This window comes from Odocoileus virginianus, chromosome 7 (assembly GCF_023699985.2).
Source record: "Odocoileus virginianus isolate 20LAN1187 ecotype Illinois chromosome 7, Ovbor_1.2, whole genome shotgun sequence".
Taxonomy (NCBI): Eukaryota; Metazoa; Chordata; class Mammalia; order Artiodactyla; family Cervidae; genus Odocoileus; species Odocoileus virginianus.
In genome coordinates this window covers 6,983,856-7,006,323 of record NC_069680.1, presented here as the reverse complement: position 1 = coordinate 7,006,323, position 22,468 = coordinate 6,983,856, and the positions used below count along the sequence as shown (strand labels likewise).

Genomic DNA, 22,468 nt, shown 5'->3' with positions numbered 1-22,468 from the left:
GCAACCCACTCCAGTATTCTTGCCTAGAGAATCCCAGGGACAGAGGAGTCTGGTGGGCTGCAGTTTATGGGTCGCACAGAGTCAGACAGACTGAAGCTACTTCCACTTCGCAGCAGCAGTAGCAGCATTATCTTCATCACCTCCACCATAGTTTGGCTCAGGTCAAATAACAGGGAGGGAACACAGCCCCGCCCATCAACAGAAAATTAGATTAAAGATTTACTGAGCATGACCCATCAGAACAAGACCCAGTTTCCCCCTTAGTCAGTTTCTCCCATCAGGAAGCTTCCATAAGCCTCTTATCCTTCTCCATAAGAGGGCAGACAGACTGAAATCCACAATCACAGAAAACTAACCAATCTGATCACATGGACCACAGCTTTGTATAATTCAATGAAACTATGAGCCATGCCGTGTAGGGCCAGCCAAGATGGGCGCATCATGGTGGAGAGTTCTGACAAAATGTGGTCCACTGGAGAAGGGAATGACAAATCTCTTCAGTACTCTTGCCTTGAGAACCCCATGAACAGTATGAAAAGGCAAAAAGATGGAATACTGAAAGATGAACTCCCCAGGTCGGTAGGTGCCCAATGTGCTACTGGAGAACTGTGGAGAAATAACTCCAGAAAAAATGAAGAGATGGAGCCAAAGCAAAAACAGCACCCAGTTGTGGATGTGCCTGGTGATGGAAGTCAAGTCTGATGCTGTAAAGAACAATATTGTATAGGAACCTGGAATGTTAGATACATGAATCAAGGTAAATTGGAAGTGGTCAAACAGGAGGTGGCAAGAGTGAACATTGATGTTTTACAAATCAGGAAACTAAAATGGGCTGGAATGGGTGAATTTAACTCAGATGACCATTATATCTGCTACTGTGGGCAAGAATCCCTTAGAAGAAATGGAATAGCTCTCATAGTCAACAAAAGAGTCCAAAATGCAGTTCTTGGGTGCAATCTCAAAAATGACAGAATGATCTCTGTTTGTTTCCAAGGCAAACCATTCAATATCACAGTAATCCAAGTCTATGCTCCAACCAGTAATGCTGAACAAGCTGAAGTTAAACAGTTCTATGAAGACTTACAAGACCTTCTAGAACCAACACCCAAAAAAGATGTTCTTTTCATCATAGGGGACTGGAATGCAAAAGGAGGAAGTCAAGAGATACCTGGAGTAACAGGCAAATTTGACCTTTGAGTACAAAATGAATCAGGGCAAAGGCTAACAGAGTTTGCCAAGAGAACGCACTGGGCATAGCAAATACGCTCTTCCAACAACACAAGAGAAGACTCTACACATGAACATCACCAGATAGTCAATATCAAAATCAGATTGATTATATTTTTTGTGGCCAAAGATGGAGAAGCTCTATACAGTCAGCAAAAACAAGACTGAGAGCTGACTGTGGCTCAGATCATGAACTCCTTATTGCTAAATTCAGACTTAAATTGTAGAAAGTAGGGAAAACCACTAGACCATTTAGGTATGATCTAAATCAAATCCCTTACAATGATATAGTGAAAGTGACAAACAGATTCAAGGGATTTGATCTGATAGACAGAGTGCCTGAAGAAATATGGGCAGTGATTTGTGACATTGAACAGAGGTAGTGATCAAGACCAACCCCAAGAAAAAGAAATGCCAAAGGCTAATATGGTTGTCTGAGGAGACCTTACAAATAGCTGAGAAAAGAAGAGAAACTAAAGGCAAAGGAAAAAACGAAAGATATACCCATCTGAATGCAGTGTTCCAAAGAATAGCAAGGTGAGATAAGAAAGCCTTCCTAGCCCTTCCTTAGCGGCTGCGGGTTCCTCACGGGCCGCGGCGGACGCGGACTGCGGTGCCCGCGCGCTTGCGACCGGGTCGGCTCGGGTCGGTGTCCGGCGCGCTCCGGGGCCTGAGGCGCGGGGTCAGGCCGGGCGGGCCGAGCGGGCGAGCCGGTCGGCGGTTGGGCCGGGCCGGGCCAAGGGAGCGCGGCCGAGGGAGGCCGGGGCCGAGGGAGGCCGGGGCGGAGGTCGGGCCGGGGCGGGCGGCGGGCGGGCGGAGGCCGCGGCCATGGCTGACGAGACCCCCCGGAAGGGCAGCTTCTCGGCGCTCGTCGGACACACCAACGGCCTCACCAAGCTCGCGTCCCTCGCCGCGGCCGCCGTCAGCGCCAAGCCCGGCGGCGCCGGCGGCTCCAAGAAGCTCGTGATCAAGAATTTCCGAGACAGACCTAAATTGCCTGATAACTACACTCAGGACACCTGGCAGAAGCTTCATGAAGCAGTGAAAGCCATACAAAGTAGTACCTCCATCCGCTATAACCTGGAAGAGCTCTATCAGGCTGTTGAAAACCTTTGCTCCCACAAAGTGTCCCCGACGCTCTACCAGCAACTGCGCCAGGCCTGCGAGGGCCACGTCCAAGCACAGATCCTCCAGTTCAGAGAAGACTCACTAGACAGTGTGTTGTTTCTCAAGAAGATTAACACATGCTGGCAGGATCACTGCAGACAGATGATCATGATCCGGAGCATCTTCCTGTTCCTGGACCGCACGTACGTGCTCCAGAACTCCACGCTGCCCTCCATCTGGGACATGGGGTTAGAGCTGTTTAGAAACCACATCATCAGTGATAAAATGGTCCAGACGAAAACCATCGACGGCATCCTGCTGCTGGTGGAACGGGAGCGGAGCGGCGAGGCAGTGGACCGGAGCCTGCTGCGGAGCCTTCTGGGCATGCTGTCCGACCTCCAGGTATATAAAGACTCATTTGAACTGAAATTTTTGGAAGAAACAAATTGTTTATATGCTGCAGAAGGCCAAAGGTTAATGCAAGAAAGAGAGGTTCCAGAGTATCTTGACCATGTGAGTAAGCGCTTGGAGGAGGAGGCGGACCGCGTGATCACATACCTAGATCACAGCACACAGAAACCGCTGATCGCCTGTGTGGAGAAGCAGCTCTTAGGAGAACATTTAACAGCAATTCTGCAGAAAGGGCTGGACCACCTGCTGGACGAGAACCGAGTGCCGGACCTCACGCAGATGTACCAGCTGTTCAGCCGCGTGCGAGGCGGCCAGCAGGCGCTGCTGCACCACTGGAGCGACTACATCAAGACTTTCGGGACAACAATTGTCATCAATCCTGAAAAAGACAAAGACATGGTGCAGGACCTGCTGGACTTCAAGGACCGAGTGGACCATGTGATAGACGTGTGCTTCCAGCGGAACGAGAGGTTCATCAACCTGATGAAAGAGTCCTTTGAGACGTTCATCAACAAGAGGCCCAATAAGCCTGCAGAGCTGATTGCAAAGCACGTAGACTCGAAGCTGAGAGCAGGGAACAAGGAGGCGACGGACGAGGAGCTGGAGAGGATGCTGGACAAGGTCATGATCCTCTTCCGGTTCATCCACGGTAAAGACGTGTTTGAAGCATTTTACAAAAAAGATTTAGCGAAAAGACTCCTGGTTGGGAAAAGTGCCTCTGTCGACGCTGAGAAATCTATGCTGTCGAAGCTGAAACATGAGTGTGGGGCCGCCTTCACCAGCAAGCTGGAGGGCATGTTCAAGGACATGGAGCTCTCCAAGGACATCATGGTTCATTTCAAGCAGTACATGCAGAATCAGAGTGACCCGGGCTCCATAGACCTGACCGTGAACATACTGACCATGGGCTACTGGCCGACATACACACCCATGGAGGTGCATCTGACTCCAGAGATGATCAAGCTACAGGAAGTGTTCAAGACGTTTTATCTGGGGAAACACAGTGGGCGGAAGCTTCAGTGGCAGACGACGCTGGGCCACGCTGTGCTGAAAGCCGAGTTCAAGGAGGGAAAGAAGGAGTTCCAGGTGTCCCTGTTCCAGACGCTGGTGCTGCTCATGTTCAACGAAGGGGACGGCTTCAGCTTCGAGGACATCAAGATGGCCACTGGCATAGAGGACAGCGAACTGCGGAGGACGCTGCAGTCCCTGGCCTGTGGCAAAGCCCGTGTCCTCCTCAAGAGTCCCAAAGGGAAGGAGGTGGAAGATGGAGACAAGTTCCTCTTCAATGCAGAGTTCAAGCACAAGCTCTTTCGGATAAAGATCAATCAGATTCAGATGAAGGAGACGGTGGAGGAGCAGGTGAGCACCACGGAGCGCGTGTTCCAGGACCGGCAGTACCAGATCGATGCCGCCATTGTGAGGATCATGAAGATGAGGAAGACGCTGGGCCACAACCTGCTCGTCTCCGAGCTGTATAATCAGCTCAAGTTCCCAGTCAAGCCTGGAGATCTGAAGAAGCGCATTGAGTCTCTCATAGACAGGGACTACATGGAGAGGGACAAGGACAGCCCGAACCAGTACCACTACGTGGCCTGAGGCCCGCCCACCCAGGAGACACAGCGCCCCTTCAGGGAGAAGCCCGTTCCGCGGTGCCTGGGCCGCCACTGCGCCCGCACGGGGCGGGCGTCCTTGGACCACTTTCCGGGCTCCGGGACTCGCAGGTGGCATGTGTCTTCCCTCCAGTTCTTCCTCCTGTTCCTTTAGGCGCTTGATGATTTCCAGGGCTCCGCAGAGTGGCTGAGGTTGGGTAGGCAGGCAGTCTCCTTTGTAAGCAGTGTTCTTGTGCAGAAGCTGATGTCCTCTGTGTGTGTGTGTGCGCGTGTGCAGGTGTGAGACCCTGCGTGCTGCCTTCCATCGCGGCAGGACCACCGTGCGCTCCAGACGCAAGCTCTTAGGCCCAGAACAGGAGCCCCTGACTGGTGAACATGAGGGAGAACCCGTAGTGTCACAGCTGATGAATCACACAGCCTGCATAGTAGCTTCTGTTCGTTCCTTTGCACCAAGTTTTAACCTTGAGGCCTGGTTTCTGGACGAGGCTCCTCGCGAGGCCTCGCTCCTTGGAGAGGAGGTCGCTCTGGCGCCTGTGACGCTGTGAGCCCGTCCCTGTCTCCGTTTTGCTTCCGCCGCGTTGCTTGTGAACTTTCTCTGTGGGGGATTAGCGGGAGCCGTGCGTGCGTGTGTGTGTGTGTGCGCACCGTCCCAAGGCTGCGCCTGGCAGCCCCTGTTCTCGGCCCAAGGGCGGCTGCTGTGTGACCTGTTCTAACTGCGTGTTTGTACGATGGCGACAGTCAAGTCTGGTTCTCTTTTCACGGCCCTGGGCGGCAGCTGTCCTCCACGTGACCACATCAGCGCCTCAAGGAGACCAGTGTGGCGCAGAGGTGGCCTCATGGGCACCTGCCGTCACGCGCGTGCATAAGGGAGCCACGCCGCGGACGCTGGTTCGTGTGGGAACCACAACAAAGATACTTTTGTGAGAACATTTAAAAGTACTTTATATTTTACATAATAGCATGTTTCGTTTTGATTAAAAGCTACCAAAGGAATTTTGATCATGGTGTAAGTGTTGAAAGCAATATTTTCTGGAATATACCAAGTTTATATCATTTGATTTTTGTGCTAAATTATTAAAAGATTCTCCCTTTTTGAAAAAAAAAAAAAAAAAAAAAGAAAGCCTTCCTAAGTGTTCAATGTGAAGAAATAGAGGAAAACAATAGAATGGGAAAGACTAGAGATCTCTTCAAGAAAGTTAGAGATATCATGGGAACATTTCATGCAAAGATGGACACAATAAGGGACAGAAATGGTATGGACCTAACAGAAGCAGAATATATTAAGAAGAAATGGCAAGAATACACAGAAGAACTATACAAAAAATATCTTAATGACCCAGATAACCACGATAACCAGATAACCATGGTGTGATCACTCACCTAGAGCCAGACATCCTGGAATGTGAAGTCAAGTGGACCTTAGGAAGCATCACTACGAACAAAGCTAGTGGAGGTGATGGAATTCCAGTCGAGCTACTTCAAATCCTGAAAGATAATGCTGTGAAAGTGCTGCATTCAATATGCCAGCAAATTTGGAAAACTCAGCAGTGGCCACAGGACTGGAAAAGATCAGTTTTCATTCCAATCCCAAAGAAGGTAATGCCAAAGAGTATTCAAACTACCACACAATTGCACTCAACTCACACTCTGGCAAAGTAATGCTCAAAATTCTCCAAGCCAGGTTTCAACACTACATGAACCGAGAACTTCCAGATGTTCAAGCTGGATTTAGAAAAGACAGAGGACCCAGATCAAATTGCCAACATCTGTTGGATCATTGAAAAAGCAACAGAGTTCCAGAAAAACATCTACTTCTGCTTCATTGACTATACCAAAGACTGACTGTGTGGATCACAACAAAATGTGGAAAATACTTAAAGAGATGGGAATACCAGACCACTTTACCTGCCACCTGAGAAATCTGTATGCCGGTCAAGAAGCAACAGTTAGAACCAGACATTGAACAAACAGATTGATTCCAAGTTGGGAGAGGAGTACATCAAGGCTGTATGTTGTCACCCTGCTTATTTAACTTATATGCAGAGTACATCATGCAAATTGCCAGTCTGGATGAAGCACAAGCTGGAATCAAGATTCCTGGAAGAAATATCAATAACCTCAGATATGCAGATGACACCACCCTTATGGCAGAAAGTGAAGAAGAACTAAAGAGCCTCTTGATGAAAGTGAAAGAGGAGAGTGAAAAAGCTGGCTTAATACTCAACATTCAAGAAACTAAGATCATGGCATCTGGTCCCACCACTTCATTGCAAATAGATGGGGAAGAAATGGAAACAGTGAGAGACTTTTTAGGCTCCAGAATCACTGCAGATGGTGACTGCAGCCATGAAATTAAAAGATGTTTGTTCCTTAGAAGAAAACTATGACCAACCTAGACAACATATTAAAGAGCAGAGACATTACTTTGCCAACAAATTAATCTCATCAAAGCAATGGTTTTTCCAGTAGTCATGTATGGATGTGAGAGTTGGACCATAAAGAAAGCTGAACACTGAAGAAGTGATGCTTTCAAACCGTGGTGTTGGAGAAGACTCTTGAGAGTCCCTTGGACTGCAAGGGAATTAAACCAGTCCATCCTAAAGGAAATCCTTTCTGAATTTTCATTGGAATGGCTGATGCTGAAGGTGAATCTCCAATACTTTGGCCACCTGATGCACTGACATGACTCATTGGAAAAGACCCTGATGCTACAAAAGATCAAAGGCAGGAGGAGATGGGACGACAGAGGATGAGATGGTTGGATGGCATCTTTAAGTCGATGGGCATGAGTTTGAGCAAACTCTGGGAGTTGCTGATGGACAGGGAAGCCTGGCATGCTTCAGTTTGTGGGGTCACAAAGATTCAGACACCTAGTGACTGGACTGAACTGAACTGAGGCAAAACAGGACCCTGCCTCAAGGCTGCACTGTTGTTTCTTGACCGTTCATCCCTTGTCTCTGCATCCCACTCCCTCCCAGATTAGCAACTGTTTGAATCTGTTCTTTTGAACTCAGAGAAGTTCATGGGGCATTGAGTCTGTTTCCTATAAATAAGGAATGGGAACACAGAAAGGCTTCTGTGCCCAGGTGTTGCAGGGAAAAGCAAATTTTGACTTCATATGGGAAACTTTCTTTGGCTTGCTTTTCATTGCTTTTCTTATTGCTGCTGCTGCTTTTCTTATTACAATCATACAAAATGGCCTGCCCCCAGAGGACCCTGCCCCCTCTGCCTGACTGTTAAAGAGGCTTTGTTCAGCTCATACAGAGATAATCTGTGAATCAGTTGGTTCAATTGCTCAGTTGTGTCTGACTCTGTGTCCCCATGGACTGCAGCATTCCAGGCTTACCAGTCCATCACCAATTCCTGGAGTTTGCTCAAACTCATGTCCATTGAGTTGGTGATGCCATCCAACCATCTCATCCTCTGTCATCCCCTTCTCCTCCTGCCTTCAATCATTCCCATCATCAGGGTCTTTTCCAGTGAGTCAGTTCTTCTCATCAGGTGGCCAAAATATTGGCGTTTCAGCTTCAGCATCAGTCCTTCCAGTGAATATTCAGCATTGATTTCCTTTAGGATGGACTGGTTTGATCTTCTTGCAGTCCAAAGGGACTCTCAAGAGTCTTCTCCAACACCAGAGGTGAAAAACATCAATTCTTCGGTGCTCAGCTTTCTTTATAGTCCAACTCTCACATCCATACATGACTACTAGAAAAACCATAGCTTTGATTAGATGGATTTTTGTCTGCAAAGTAATGTCTCTGCTTTTTAATAAGCTGTCTAGGTTTGTCATAGCTTTTTTTTCCAAGAAACAAACATCTTTTAATTTCATGGCTGCAGTCACCATCTGCAATGATCTTGGAGCGCAAACAAATTAAGTCTGTCACTGTTTCCATTGTTTCCACATCTATTTGCCATGGAGTGATGGGACCGGATACCATGATCTTAGTTTTTTGAATGTTGAGTATTAAGCCAGCTTTTTCACTCTTCTCTTTCACTTTCATCAAGAAGCTCTTCAGTTCTTCTTTGCTTTCTGCCTTAAAGGTGGTGGTATCTGCATATCTGCAGTTATTGCTATTTCTCCCGGCAATCTTGATTCCAGCTTGTGCTTCATCTAGCCTGGCATTTCACATGATGTCCTCTGCATACAAGTTAAATAAGCAGGATGACAATATACAGCCTTGACTTACCTCTTTCCCAGTTTGGAACCAGTCCATTGTTCCTTGTCTGCTTCTAACTGTTGCTTCTTGACTTGCATACAGACTTACCAGGAGGTAGGTAAGGTAGTCTGGTATTCCCATCTCTTTAAGAATTTTCCACATTTTGTTGTGATCCACAAAGTCAAAGGCTTTTGCATAGTCAATGAAGCAGAAGTAGATGTTTTTCTGGAACTCTGTTGCTTTTTCAATGATCCAACGGATGTTGGCAATTTGATTTCTGGTTCCTTTGCCTTTTCTAAAACCAACTTGAACATCTGTTAGTTCTCAGTTCATGTACGGTTGAAGCCTCACTTGGAGAATTTTGAGAATTACTTTACTAGTGTGTGAGATGAGTGCAATTGTGTGGTAGTTGGAACATTCTTTGGCATTGCCTTTCTTTACAGTTGGAATTAATACTGACCTTTTCCACAGAATATGTGAATAGGTACAACAAAAAGAAGAGTTTAACACACCACTTCCAAAGACTGACCCTTCAGGAGATGTTTTGCAAGACCAAAGACCTTTTTACTTTACTTCCTCACTGTATCTTCCTCTCTTTCCTGGCTTTTGACTTCAGTTTCTCATTGATTCTCTCTCTGACTCTACTAAAGAATCTGGCATGCTGTCCCTGACAAAATGGTTATTTTGAGACATTAGTCTGCCATCTTCTTGGTCAGCTGGCTTTCTCAATAAAGTCATATTCCTTAACTCAACTCCTTGTCTCTTGGATTCACTGGCCTGTCATGGGGCAAGCCACGATAGCTTGGACTCAGTAACAACCCCACAGGGTCTAGCTCAGTTTTAGGAGCCCCACAGTGTCCTGCTTGTTTTCACATATGCAGCTTGAAGATGAGCCCAGAAAAACATTTACAACTCTATGAGAACATTTTATTGACTGCCTTAATCTCCCTTTAGCTAAGGGTCTGCTAAACTCCCTTTAAGCTAAGCTCCCTTTAAACTAAATTCCTTTAGCTTCCTTGCTGTTCTGTGCTCTCCTTGCAACTGAAACTGCATTGGGGCCCAGCAAGAGGATATATAGTGAGAAGAGCACTAGGAGTGCTCCCTTGCTCTTGGGGTCAGAGTTGTCTCAGAGTTTAAGGGGCTGGCTTGTCCTCCTCTGTGAACTGCTCCATTGCAACTGTGGATTTGCCTAAGGACTGGTGTGGGACAGAATGGGAAAGCAAAAACAAAGGACATTTTGGATTCCCCTCACTCTCTATGACCTATGGAGGCCCCTTTTCCTGACACTCAGACTGTACTAGAGAATTTCTCTTAGAGTTTTAGCTATTTGTTCCTGGTGCAAAGTTCTGAGTTTTAGCTTGTTTTTGAGTTCAGGCCAGGAGATACCAGAGGAAAAGCAAAATGGGAAACGCAGTGATGGTTCAGTGGTACTTTGAGTTCTTGTTTCCTTCCCTAACCTGTTTGTTGACATTTGAGATAGCTGTTCTATGTATTCTGTCTAGAGGTTTTACCTGTATTTAAACTAAGATCATGACATCTGGTCCCATCACTTCACGGGAAACAGATGGGGAAACAGTAGAAGCAGTGTCAGACTTTATTTTTTTTTGGGCTCCAAAATCACTTTGGATGGTGATTGCAGCCATGAAATTAAAAGACGCTTAGTCCTTGGAAGGAAAGTGATATCCAACCTAGATAGCATATTAATAAGCAGAGACATTACTTTGCCAACAAAGGTCCATCTAGTCAAGGCTATGGTTTTTCCAGTGGTTATGTATGGATGTGAGAGTTGGACTATGAAGAAAGCTGAGTGCCGAAAAATTGATGCTTTTGAACTGTGGTGTTGGAGAAGACTCTTGAGAGTCCCTTGGACTGCAAGTAGATCCAACCAGTCCATCCTAAAGGAGATCAGTCCTGAGTGTTCATTGGAAGGACTGATACTGAAGCTGAAACTCCAATACTTTGGCCACCTGATGCGAAGAGCTGATTCATTGGAAAAGACCCTGATGCTGGGAGGGATTGTGGGCAGGAGGAGAAGGGGATGACAGACAATGAGATGGCTGTATGGTATCACCGCCTCGATGGCCACGAGTTTGAGTAAACTCCGGGAGTTGGTGATGGACAGGGAGGCCTAGCGTGCTGCAATTCATGGGGTCGCAAAGAGTCGGACACAACTGAGCAACTGAACTAACTGACTAACTAATGTGGAAATACAATGTAAATAAAGTTCTTATTATCCTGACCAGAACCCAGTAATCTCAGTGTTATTTTACTTTTTTTCTTTTTATTTCTTTCTTTTTATTTTTTTTGTTTCCTTTATTTATTTATTTTTTTAGCTATTATTATTTTTTTCTTTTTTTATTTTCTTTTTTTCAGTGTTATTTTAATTTGTTTTCTCTCATTAGAGTTTGAGCACCTTTCTATATTTGGGGAGCTGTTTTTATATTACTTTGGGGAATGAAGTTTTCTTTTTTTTTCTCTCTAATTAAGGTCTGTTAGGTTTATTAGCTCTTTATCCAAGAAGTGTTGCAAATATTTTCTCCCATTTTGTCCATTGTCTTCTAATACTGTTTATATTTTGGGGGCCATGCAGAAGTTTTGTTTTTAATAAAATCATATTTACAATATTTTATTGCATCTAGATTTTAAATCAAGATAGAAATCCTTTTCTTTCATCTAAGTTAAAGAAGAACTCACCTATGTTTTTCTAGAATTAACATAGGTGACTAGAGCCTGTATAGTTTCCAAGTAGCTCTCTAATCAGTTTGAGACTGAATCTTATATATGGTGTGAGATATAGATCTAACTTTATCTTTTGTTCAAAAGTGTTTCATGGGACTTTCCTAATGGTCCAGTGGCTAAGACTCCATGCTCCCAATTCCTGGTCAGGGAACTAGATCCTACATGCCACAACTAGAGATCCCACATGCCGCAAGAAACATCGAAGATGCCACAACTAAGACCCGGCACAGCCAAATAAAATTTTTTTAACAGTGTTTCAGAACTCCCGCAGCCTCCTCAAGTTTGGCAACTCATAAAACATAGTCACAAGATTCAGTTGCAGTTTCTAGTTAAGGCTAATGTTTATGACAGTAAAATATGCAGAGCAAAAGCAAGCAGGAAAAAGATGTACATTGGCAGATTCCCAAGGACAAATGCTGGCTTTTGCATCTATTCCTTCCACAACTACACAGGACATGCTCTCTCTCTCATACACACACATCAAACTATAGACATATGTGGTATATCTCTGCCAAAGGAATCTTGTTTGAGTTTTAGAGTCTGAGTCTTTTGTGGAGGGGAGCTGGTCATATAGTAGGCCTATCCTGCTACACAACCAGCCATGGCAACAGGCTGGACCTCAGCAATGAAATCAGGTGCATGCAAATCGTCAATCTTGCGATTTATGCAAAGCAATCTGACAAGCTGGGACGGCATGGTCCATTGCTCCGGGTGTACACAGCAAAACCATCAATTTCTGACACAAACACTCTGAGGGTCACATTCCAAGATGTTTATCAAAGGTCAGTTGTGGTTCTAGGTTCCCTTGAAGACAGGAAGACATATGCAACCAGATCTGCTATTTTAACTCTTTCCTTGAAAAAATGGCTAACCAGGCTTCCTAAGGACTTTAAGAAAAAGTCTTTCTTTGCCCTAGTGTTTTGAGATGCTACTTATGTCATATAATGAAGTTCTATATGTACTGACATCTATTTCTGGATTTCCTATTCTGTTCCTGTCTTGTCTATTTACTCACACAATAGTACACATAATGTTTTTTGTTTGTTTAGTTTTGGCCCTACCTCACAGCTTGTGGGATTTTAGTTCCCAGGTCAGGAATTGAACACATATCCTAGGCATTGAATGTGCAGAGTCCTAACCACTGGACCGCCACAGGATTCCCCACAATGTTTTCATTAGAAAGACTTTATAGAGTGTTTAATGTTTATAGAAATTGTCCATTCCTAGTGCTTTCCTGGTTATTCTTGTGTGTTTGTTTTTCCATATGAAGTATAGCATCAGCATATCTATTTCCATAAAGAAAATTGTTTCTACCTGGCTTCTTTTCTTTTGATAATTTTTATCGATTTTCCAATCTTTAAACAAACATTTTTTTCTGCAAAAATAAGCCACATTACAGCAAAAATGACAAATAAAAACCACATTAATATCAAACATAACATTGATATCACTTTGTTATTATTTCTTTTTATACAATTTTGATTATGTTATTTTTTTTTATTTTTATTAGTTGGAGGCTAATTACTTTACAATATTGTAGTCATTTTTGTCATACATTGACATGAATCAGCCGTGGATTTACATGTATTCCCCAACCCGATCCCAATGAATGTAGTATTTAAACAAGGAGATACTACAATATTGTAAAGTAATTAGCCTCCAACTTATAAAAATAAATGGGAAAAAATAAAAATAAATAAACAAGGAGATAGTCATAATTTTTTTCATAACCTTTTTGATTATTCTCTTATTAAAAAGTATTCATTATGCCCAAATTTTGGCTGTTATAAACAATGTTAAATATTATGTATCCATTTATTTATTTCTTTGAGGTAGAGACTCATAGAGTGGAATTGCTGTAAGGTAAAAGGTGTGAGCATTTTTAAGTTTCCTGATAAATGTTAATAAATTGCTTTCTTTATGGTTGTACTAATTAAACTACTACTACCTATTTTCACCACATTCTTACCTTTCATTGTAAACTCTGGCTTAAAATATAATCAAAACTTATCCATTTCTACGTTTGGCCAAAACACAAAGGTTTAGACCTTCTGACCCACCAATTCCACCTCTAGAATTATGGAGATAACCATCTGATATGCAGGTGCAAGGATGTCAGTGTGATATCAGGTATCTTACAAACATAAGTGTGTTCAAGTCCGTGTAAAGGGTGACCATGGGGAAAGACTTCCGTATTTTGCTTTATAAACTTTCACGTTTTTTAATTCTTCACAATGAAAATGTATTACTTTTTAAAAAACTTGTGATAATATACCTAACATGATATCTACCATTTTAACTATTTTTAAGTGCACAGTACAGTGGCATTTAGTTCATTCACATTGTTGTGCAACCATCTCCATGATTTTTTTCATCTTCCCCAAATGAAGCTCTGTACCAATTAAATGATAGTGGCCCATTATTCCCTCCTCCCCAGTCCCTGGAAACACCTTTCTACTTTCTGTATCTAGAAATGTGACTATTCTTCAGTTCAGTTCAGTTCAGTTCAGTCGTTCAGTCATGTCTGACTCTTTGCGACCCCATGAATCGCAGCACGCCAGACCTCCCTGTCCATCACCAACTCCCAGAGTCCACTCAAACTCATGCCCATCTAGTCAGTGATGCCATCCAGCCATCTCATCCTCTGTCATCCCCTTCTCCTCCTGCCTCCAATCCCTCCCAGCATCAGGGTCTTTTCCAATGAGTCAACTCTTCGCATGAGGTGGCCGAAGTACTTTAGATACCTCAAATTAGTAGAATCCTTTAATATTTGTCCTTTTGTGTCTAGCTATTTCCATTTAGTATAATGTTCTCAGGGTTCATCTTGTGGCATGGAGCGCATTGAAGAAATGTTTAAAAAATATTCTTTCCTTTTTGAGGCTAACTAATGCTCCATTGTATGTATATACTACATTTTCTTTATCCATCATCTATCAAAGGACACCTGGGTTGCTTCCACCTCTTGGATTTGTGAATAATGCTGCTAAGAATATGGACCTACAAATGTCTCTTCAGGATCCTACTTTCAATCATTTTGGGTGTGCACCCACACGTGGAGTTGCTGGATCTATCTGGCTCTTACACTTTGATGTTCTTCAGGGCTAGAGTTGAGACGCTCTTCTCTCTCTGTGTTTTCCCCTTACATTATCTCACTGATTTGCATGAAATATAAATACCAAGGACTATCTAGCCCATACCTCCCTCCTGTATTTCTAATGCTGCTGCTGCTGCTGCTAAATTGCTTCAGTCGTGTCTGACTCTGCGCGAACCCATAGACGGCAGCCCACCAGGCTCCTCCGTCCATGGGATTTTCCAGGCAAGAGTACTGGAGTGGGGTGCCATTGCCTTCTCCGGTATCTCTAATACTTTGTTCTATATATCTTCTTGATGACTATCCAGCATTTTAAACACAATATATTCAAAGCTGAGCTGCACACCTGCTCCCTCCCTGTGTCAGTAATGGGCATGGCCATCATCCAGGTTTCTCAGGCTTGTACTCATTAAGACATATCAATCATCTCCAGGTCCTAGTTTGAAATAGATCTCTATTCTGACAATGTATTTCCCTCTTCACTGCCATCATCCTAGACCAGACCATTAATTGGCAGCTGTCATGTGGATTACTCCAGGAGGCTCCTAAAGGATCTCTTTACTTTTCTTACCCTCTGTCATAGTTTTCCTGAGGATCCTATAACAAATTATCACAGGGGAATTCCCTGGCAGTCCAGTGGTTAGGACTCAGAGCTATCACTGCTGATCCCTTGTCAGGAAACTAAGATCCCACAAGCCACACAGTGTGACCAGAAAAACCCAAATTGTCACAAACTTGGTGGCTTTAAACAACAGAAATTTATTCTCTCATGCCTCTGGATGCCAGAAGTCTGAAATCAAGGTGTGGTCAGGGCCCCGTTCCCTTTAGAGGCTCTGTGAAATGTATTCAATCCTGAATTCTTATAGCTCCTGGTGTTTACTGCCTTTCCTTGATATTCCTTGACTTGTGACCATGCTACTCCAATATCAATCTCTGTTTTCACATCACTTTCTCTATGTGTCCATCTCTTTTCACCTTCTGTCTCTCAAATCTCATTCTACCTTTCCCTTATAAGAACACGTCATCAGATTTAGTGCCCACCTGGATAATCCAGGGTTAGATCCTCATCTCAAGATTTTAATTGCATCTGCAAAGATCCTTTTTGCAAATAACTTTCACAGGTTCACGGGATTCAATGTGGATATCTTCTTGTGGGCCTTTTTTCAGCTTACCATATCCCTTCTTTTTCACCTAGTAACTAGAGTGATTTTTTGAAATGTAATTTTATTTAAAATTTTATATGTCTATAACCCTTCAATGTCTTCCCACCCCAGTTTTAATAATATACAAATTCATTTCCTTGATTCCCAGGCTCCGTCCTGTCTGATCTAAAGCCTATCTCTCCAAACTCATCTTCCATTCATCTGCTCCCCACGTCACCTAGGCAGCTCTCCCCTTCACTATCCCCATTTTCATACAGTTAACTCTTACTATATCTTCTCTCTCCACAGGTTAGCCTATCAACCGGTGTGGGAGTCCACACCTTATTCTAGGATATTAGTTGTTCTACAGTGCTTTATGTGCTCAGTTGCTCAGTCATATCCAACTCTTTGTGACCCCATGAACTGTGGCCCACCAGGCTCCTCTTTCTGGGATTTTTCAGACAAGAATACTAGAGTGGGTTGACATTTCCTCCTCTAGGGGATCTTTCCAACCCAGGGATCGAACCTGCATCTCCTGCATTGGCAGGTGAATTCTTTATCACTGAGCCTCCTGGTACACAACCTACCTGGTACAGTAGGGGTCAGAAAACCTTCTTTCTTTTTGTTCTCAGCTGCACCACATAGCTTGCAGGACCTTAGTTCCCTGATCAGGGCTTGAACCTGTGCTGTCGCGGTGGCGTGAGAGGGTGTGGAAAGGTGTGGAGTCCTAACTTAACCACTGGACAGCCTGGGAATTCTCAAACCTGTCCTTTAAAAATAAAGTTTTATAAGCACATGTAATTCTTTGTTTACATATTATTTATGGCTGCTTCTGAGCTACAGCAGCAGAGCTGAGTGGCTGCCACAGGGATTATGTGGCCCACAAAGCCAAACATATTTACTATATGGACCTTTACAGAAAAAAATTTTCCCAGTCTCTGTTCTAGGATATTGGTTTCCTATTTAGTGCTATCAGGTCCATTATTTGGTTTCCTCTTTTCTCCAAATATTTAACTTCTTTCCAGGGGCTATTGCTCCCTCTTCTAGAAAATTCTCTAAATTTTCAATAACTTGTATTATTGTAGATTGTGTTGCTTGGTCTATTAACAGAACATGGTGTGACTTGAGGAACAGGCAGTGGACATCAGGCAACCACTGACCTTTGTACATGCCACCTGAGCCCTTCCTAATGAAGAGAAGGAGTGATCTTGCCCATCTTGAGGGAATTTAAATGACTAGCACACTTTTATTTTATAAAGGAGTGACCATATCTGCACTTTTCCAGCTCCTGTGCCTGGGTCTGTAACAGGCTCTGACTTACAAATGCGAATGGTGTTATTTACTATACCTAGCAAAGTGCATGGGCTTCCCCCATAGCTCAGCGGTAAAGAATCCACCTGCAATGGGGGACACAGGTTCGCTCCCTGGGTCAGGAAGATTGCCTGGGAAATTCCATTGACATAGGAGCCTGGTGGGCTACAGTCCATGGGGTCACAAAGAGTCAGACATTACTGAAGTGACTGAGCATGCATGCATGCAGCAGGTGCCTATGTCAATGCCAATGTTACTGCTCCACAGACTGGGTACTTATTACATCAAACTCTATCTCTGTCCAAATACACTGTTATTCATGGAGCAAGATGAGCATGACCCAGTTCTCCTGTAACACTGGAGTCCTGACCTGGCTCTACTGTGGGAGTCTGTTCTTACTGGAGTGTGTGACTAACTGATGCTTTGTCCACTCCTACCTGATTATCCTGCAGGGCATGAACCACTATCCTCCAAATTGCAAGCTCTTCTGTCATTTACAAACATTCATAGGATCTGGCTAAAGTCCTGTCTGAAAGGAGGCTATCAGCTTTTCCAGTCTTTTCTGACTCCTGCCGAGTAGAGGTTTTGCCTTAGAATTCCAATATTTCTAGTGGAACAGCATCATATCCTCTTACAAGGAGAAAATAAAGAAAAAACATACTCCCAAACCCAAGAAATTGCTGCTGGATGATTTATACAGCATATGCAAAAATATTCACTTTCAATTGCTTAAAGTATTCTCTACCTATCTGGACCCAAAGTGATCTGAAGGAGATTGTTGCTTTGCTTAAGTATCTTCCAGTGGTTTGCCACAAACTGGCTCTTTTTCTTTCCTCAATGGGCCCTTCTGATCGTAGTCTCAACCAAGAAGCCATATGAGAATTGAAAGTGAAAGTTGCTCAGTTGTATCCAACTATACAGTCCATGGGTTTCTCCAGACCAGAATACTGGACTGGGTAGCTGTTCCCTTCTCCAGGGGATCTTCCCAACCCAGGGATTGAACCCAGGTTTCCCACATTGCAGGTGGCTTCTTGACCATCTGAGCCACCAGGGAAGCCCAAGAATACTGGAGTGGGTAGCCTATCCCTTCTCCAGTGGATCTTCCTGATCCAGGAATTGAACCTGGGTCTCCTGCATTGCAGGCAGATTCTTTAACAGCTGAGCTACCAGGGAAGCCCAAGAAGCCATGGGTTGCCTTATCTTGCAGAATATCTGGTCTGAATTAAGCTAAACCTACATTGAGTGTTTACCAATGTAGCCATACCCCCACCTCTAATGACAAAACTCTGCCTTATACACTTTAAAATATTTGGATCTTAAAACTATCAGTTGGAGACATTTCATTAGCTCGCATGCGTGCATACACACACACACATACACAAACCCCTTTTAAACTATTTATTTTTTAAGGACAGGAAGGAGCTATCTAACATTCCTTAACACGTGATAATGTATACCTGACATATATCTGTGGGTTCATGAAAACATGTTAGAAAAACTGTTTAATCTTATTTAGTCTGTTTCTTTGATTCAGTGTCATCTTATTTTTGATGGATAAATTTTTTTGGGGGGGCAAAACTTTTGATGAACAAAAGTTTGAGGACTTTTTTTTAAACTCAAGAGTTATTTCTATTACACAATTTTTATGACCTCTTTTTTGTCTTCAAAGTCTTTGAACATAATTTTGAAGACAAAGTTTAATATAATCATAATATACCATTTTCATATTTGCCATTTTACTTTTAACTATCTTTATTGAGAATCATTCACATATCATACAATTCACCCATTTATAGTGTACAGTCCAGTGGGTTTTTACAATCATCACCACATTAAATTTTCATGCCTTTCATCACTCCCAGAAGAAACTCTGTACCTGTTAAATGTACATACCCCATTCACCCCAGACACATCAGTCAAAGGCAATCACTATTATATTTCCTGTCTCTATGGATTTGCTTCTTCTGGACATTTCATATAAACAAAGCCATACCATATGTGATCCTTTATGACTGGCTTCTTTCACTTAGAAAAATGTTTTCAAAGTTCACTCATGTTGTAGCATATTTCAGTACTTTGTTTCACTTTGTGGTTAAATAATATCCCACTGAATAGATAGGCTACATTTTGTTTATCCATTATCTTGTTGACTATCGGAATTCTTTCTTGCTACTATAAATTATGCTGCTATGAACACTCATGTAAGAGCTGTTGAGTGGACATATATTTTCATTTCTCTTGAATATATACCTAGGAGTAGAATTGCTGGGTTATATAGTAACCTTATTTTTTGGCCATGCAGGCATGAGGGATTTTAGTTGCCTGACCAGAGATCAAACCCATGTTCTCTGAAATGGAAGTGTGGAGTCCTAACCACTGGACTGCCAGGGAATCCCTGTATGGTAACTCTTAGTTTAGCCTTTTGAGAACTGTCAGGCTGATTAAAGTCTTTGGTGAATTATTTATTTTGTAACAAAATAAATTACTCCAATTTCCAAGGAGCATTTATGGATTTTTTGACCCCCCAACCAGTCCTACCATGTTGGTCATGGATCTGCTTTAAAATTTTGGTGCTCAGGAGTGGACCTGAAGGCATCTGGTAGCAAGGACAGTAGCTTCAACAGAAAGAGAGGTCCAAAAGCTGTACCAGGAAGATTAGAATGGACATTTCCAGATGGGCCTTAGCCCATGAAGATATTTCCCAATCCACCCTTCTTATCCCAATAAAAACAAATTCACAAGAAAAAAAATTGGTTCCCAGGGACCCACTATTCTTTACAGACCACCAGACTCTGCTATCTCGTAAAGGACATAGTGAATTAGTGCATGAACTAATATCAATTTTTATTTTTTGGCCACGCCAAGTCGTTTGCAGGATCTTAGTTTCTCAACCAGGGATTGAACCCTGGCCCTCAGCAGTAAAAGCCAGGAATCCTAACAACTGGACCACTAGGGAATTCCCAATGATTTTTACATATGTCTTTGCTTTTATTTATTTGTTTTTTGACTGTGCTGGGTCCTTGTTGCTGCACAGGCTGTTCTCTAGTTGTGGAGAGCAAGGGCTCCTTTCTAGTTGTGGTGTGAGAGCTTCTCCTTGCAGTGGCTTCTCTTATTGTGGAGCACAGGCTCTAGAGTGCATGGGCTTCACTAGTTGTGGCACATAGTTGCGGCATATGGACTCAGTAGTTGTGGCTCCCAGGTTCTAAAGTACAGGCTCAGTAGTTGTGATGCATGGCCTTAGTTGCTCTATGGCATATGAGATCTTCCTGAATTAGGGACGGAATCCTTGTCTCCTGCGTTGGCAGGTGGATTCTTAACCACGGAGCCACCAGGAACCCCCTAGATATGGCTTTCTGTTTGAAATATCAAAGCAAACCTCTCTCCCCCAACAAAACAGACAAACAAAAGCACCTTCTGATATTGATATTTTATATTTCCTACAACTAATCATGATATATGGACTAGAATTACCGGTTGTGCTAGATCCATTTTTGCTGTTTTACATTTATACCATTCTAACAAGATAGCATCCAGGATGAGAGTGAAGTTCTGGCTCAATCTAGGGCATGACTCAGTTGTGGCACCTTATCAAAATGTAAAGATCCCAGATAAGTGCTCCAAATATAACTTTGATATGGTAACACACATGATCACAATGGAGTACAAGAAATTCTCATTTGACAAAACAGATACATTGTGGAAAGCCTGCATATTACAAATATCACATAATTGAGCCATTTGCCTTATGTATAAGTCAGGGTTCTACCAAAGAGATATAATCAGTAGGAGATATATATATATATAAGATTTATTATTACAAGGAATTCCCTTATATGATGGTGAGTGCTTGCTAAGCAGGGTCTGAAATTGTGGGGCAGGCCAACAGAATGGAAACTCCTGTGTATGGGCTGATAATGCAGTCTATAGAAAGAATCTCTTCCTCAGAGAAATCTTAGTTTTGCTTCTAAGGCTCTTTAACTTATTGGATGCGGTCCATTCAAATTATGAAGGATAGTATCTTTTACTTAGTTACTGATTATAATGTTAATCACATATACAAAATACTTTCACAGTAACACCTACATAAGCTTTTGAATAACTATACTATAGCTTAGCCAAGTTGTCACATAAAATGAGCCATCATGGGACTTCTATGATGGTCCAGTGATTAAGACTCTGCCACTCCACTGCAAGGGACACTGCATCAACCCCTGTTTCGGGAATAAGATCCCACATGCTGCATGGTGTGGCCAACAAATAAATAAGTGATTTAAGTTAAAAAAACTAGCTATCATACCAAAGGACTGACAAAGGACTGCAAATACTTTAGTTTACCAACTATACTGACAGGCCCTTGTGGCAGTAATGCAAGTTTATAATTTACTCAGCTTATCAGCTTTGAAAATACTGCAATTCTTGATTGTATTTTTTAAAATTTTAAGGTTTTCAAGATTTCATATTCTTTACATAAAGTAAAACTTTATTAATATTGTTATTCATATTTTTATATAAACTAATTTAAAATTATATTATTGAAATGCACAGTACAAGCAATTCTTTAGTCAGATAGCTTTTACAATGTCAATCAGGGTTAGAAACTATGGCTTTTAATGTAATTATGTGGAGGCTTTTGCAGTTTTAGGCCTTTTAAGGAAAGCGCCTTGGGTATCTAGGTCTGCCCTTTCAGTTTCTTCAACCATCCTCTTTCAGTGTTATAGTCCAGTTCCCATCCTCCTCCCTTGAGACTCTACACTCCTTATAGGAGGAGACATTTTCTTCCTTCCTTCCATGTCTTCTTGGGTCTTGCAAACCTCCATATCTCAGGCCTGATCAGACTTTGGGGACTTCAAAGAGAGAGGTGAGGCCTAGTTCAGGAGCCATGGATGCGGTCTGAAACAGGACGGAATGGGGCAAGGCACAACTTCTAAAGGAATGACACAGCCCTTGAAGATATAACAAAAGTGGTTAGAACCAACTAGGTCCAAGAGAGCAGATTAGATTTCCAGTAGGCCTTGAACCTCATCACACACTCATTGCAATACATTAGCATGCTAAATGACACACCCACATATACTATGTCTGTTTCGAGGTTGACTGTAACTGGGTGGTGGCCCTGGAAATCTCTACCCCTTCTCCAAAATATTGATAGTTGGAATAATCCTCCTATTCATTAGCCTATGAAATTACTTGGTCCATAAAAACAACCACCCCATATTTTGCCTTCTGAGATGGCCCACAGTCTCGTTATAGAGTGTGCTGCTGCTGCTGCTAAGTCACTTCAGTTGTGTCTGACTCTGTGCGACCCCATAGATGGCAGCCCACCAGGCTCCCCTGTCCCTGGGATTCTCCAGTCAAGAACACTGGAGTGGGTTGCCATTTCCTTCTCCAGTGCCTGAAAGTGAAAAGTGAAAGTGAAGTCGCTCAGTTGTGTCTAACTCTTAGGGACCCCATGGACTGCAGCCTACCAGGCTCCTCCATCCATGGGATTTTCCAGGCAAGAGTACTGGAGTGGGGTGCCATTGCCTTCTCCGGTAATAGACTGTGTTTCTCTCTGAATAAATTCACCTCTTATCTATCACTTTGTCTTTCACTTAATTCTTTCTGCATTGAGACATAAGGAGCCTGAGCTTTAGGGCTTCCTTTGTGGCCCAGTGGTAAAAAATTCACCTGCCA

At 43.0% G+C, this 22,468-nt stretch overlaps 1 pseudogene; it reads left to right on the top strand.

The window, feature by feature from the left end:
* The first annotated feature begins 1,802 nt into the window (after positions 1 to 1,802).
* LOC139035963 (cullin-4A pseudogene) lies at positions 1,803 to 5,408 on the top strand (annotated as a pseudogene).
* The last annotated feature ends 17,060 nt before the right edge of the window (positions 5,409 to 22,468 follow it).